The following is a 2,240-nucleotide window of genomic DNA, read 5'->3' on the forward strand; positions in this document are numbered from 1 at the left end:
ATCTTTCTAGGGTTGCCTGTGCTTCCCTCCTCCCCCGGAATCTTCGCCTTTATCCACCCCTTCCGTGAGTCAACTGTGCTGTCCTGTGCGTCCTCCCAAGTGTCCAACCCCATGGAATTGCTGCACCTGCAGTCAGGCTTTGGTTGGGGCTGTTGAGTGTCTCATTCAGGAGGTGTTTTTCAGTCTTGTATTCAAGGAGGGAGTTGGTGTAAGAGCAGAGGTGGCATCCCTTTCCTCCCAGGAGGATTCTTAGAAATTTATGGATGTGTGTGGGGAAAGGGTCCACCGAGGTCTCAGCTACTCTCGTCGCTGACCTGGCTTAGGGAAGCTGATGACCCCCACTGACACGCAGGAGTAAATTACAAAACCATTTGTTAATGGGCGTCATTTGTGCAGACCAGAATATTCCCCCGCACGTGACCCAGTGCCTCCCTTCCAGAAGGTAGACCCACGTGGGCCCCAGACGAAAGGGCGGTTCATAGGGGCCTGACTGTCACGCCATCAGGTAAGACAACCTACATCTATCGAACGGGGTCAGTCCAGGGTACTGCCCTGTTGTACGGGGGACGGCTTTGCCAAGAGGATCAGAGAAGTAAAGGTCTCCCACCCTGCCTGCGCCACCTCTGTGACTTCCCTTGCTCTAAGCTTCCGTGGCACCAGAACGCCCCACCGTAGCCGCCCTCACGCGCACACACACCACACACCCTCTCCTTTCAGATAAGACAAGGTGGCCACAGCCAGGAGTCCCCAGGGCTGCTGGTTCAGGCACCAACCTGTGGCTCAGAGTCTTTGTCAACAAGATAGGTCGCACGGTTGCCATCAGGACCGCAAAGTGCTTAGAAACTCTCCAGACACAGAGCAGGCGCCACATCCATTTTGGCCGAAGTCGTCTGCTTCTGGATCTTTGACAGCAGGTGTCTTACAACAGGCAGACTCTGGGCCCGACCACTTGCACTGTGCACCAGTCCTGCCACTTACCAGCTGGGTGGCTGAGCAACCTACTTCCCTTCCCTGTGGCTCAGTGTCTTCACCTACAAAATGAGTCACATGTTGTCATCAGGACCGCAAAGTGCTTAGAAACTCTCCAGACACAGAGCAGGCGCCACATCCATTTTGGCCGAAGTCGTCTGCATCCTGCCGTGTCTTTTGAGGCTGACCTGGCACATCTCTGAGACGTTGTGGATTGATTTTGCAGTTTGGTTTCGAGGGCAGCCTTACCTTATTTCAGGTTCTCGTGGGGCTGGTCTATAGCAACCTCCTTCGCTAGTTTTCAAGTCTGTTATTGAAAATGTTGTATTATGCTTCTATTTTTAATTTTTAATACTTCCCTTGAATCATCTGGACATCGTTCATTTCTTCCCCTCCCCGGGGAACCTTTCTATGGATAACCTCCTGAAAGCAGTCACTGGCAGAAACCCTCCCTGGAAGTGGGGACACACGTAGTGAGAACTTGCCCACTGGCCACCATTTCACGGCGACTCCCAGATCCCAAGACAGGGGCTGGTGCTTCTCTTGGTGTCTGTGGTGCTTCTAGGGGTGCTGACCCGGTGTCTCCCCTTCTGGTCTAGATGCCCCACATGGAAGACACTAATGTTTCAGCATCACGAACACTAGGGATATTTCCACACTTCCTCATCCATCTGTTCGTCCACTCGATAAACACGCATTCCGTGACTGCCCTGGAGCAGGACGGCACCGGGTAGGGAGACGGCCGTAAGCAAAACAGGCCAAGCTCTGCTCCGTGGATTTGACATTTTGATTGGGATAGCCAGACACCAAACAGGCTGAAACACGCGGTGAAGAAAGACAGAGCGGGGTAGGCTGACAAAGCACGGCAGGTGACATGGTATTTTGTCTTAGTCTCCTCTGGGAGAGGGATGTGGAACATGGGTGAAGGAAGTGAGAAGTGGTCCCGGCTTCCAGAGCAAACAGGAGATCAAAGTCTCCGAGGAAGAAGCCAGTCTGGCATGTTGGGAGGGTGGACACAGAAAGCAGGAGGTCTGAGGATAGCCCCAGGGCACTCGATTTCAGAGGTCAGTAGGTTAGGGAGAAGGTGAGGCGCGAATAATGATGGTGCAGAGGGCGAGCACGGTGGTTTGGGCGGCACTGGGGCTAACGTGGTCGTGGTCATCTTGGCGTCATGTCAAGGGAGCCATGATGGTGGTGCTGTGGGTGATAGGGCTGCTCTAGGCAATGGCCACGCTGCTTCTAGACTCTGCTGTTCTTGGTGTGGGACTGAC

The sequence above is a fragment of the Physeter macrocephalus genome, chromosome 5 (assembly GCF_002837175.3).
Source record: "Physeter macrocephalus isolate SW-GA chromosome 5, ASM283717v5, whole genome shotgun sequence".
Taxonomy (NCBI): domain Eukaryota; kingdom Metazoa; phylum Chordata; class Mammalia; order Artiodactyla; family Physeteridae; genus Physeter; species Physeter macrocephalus.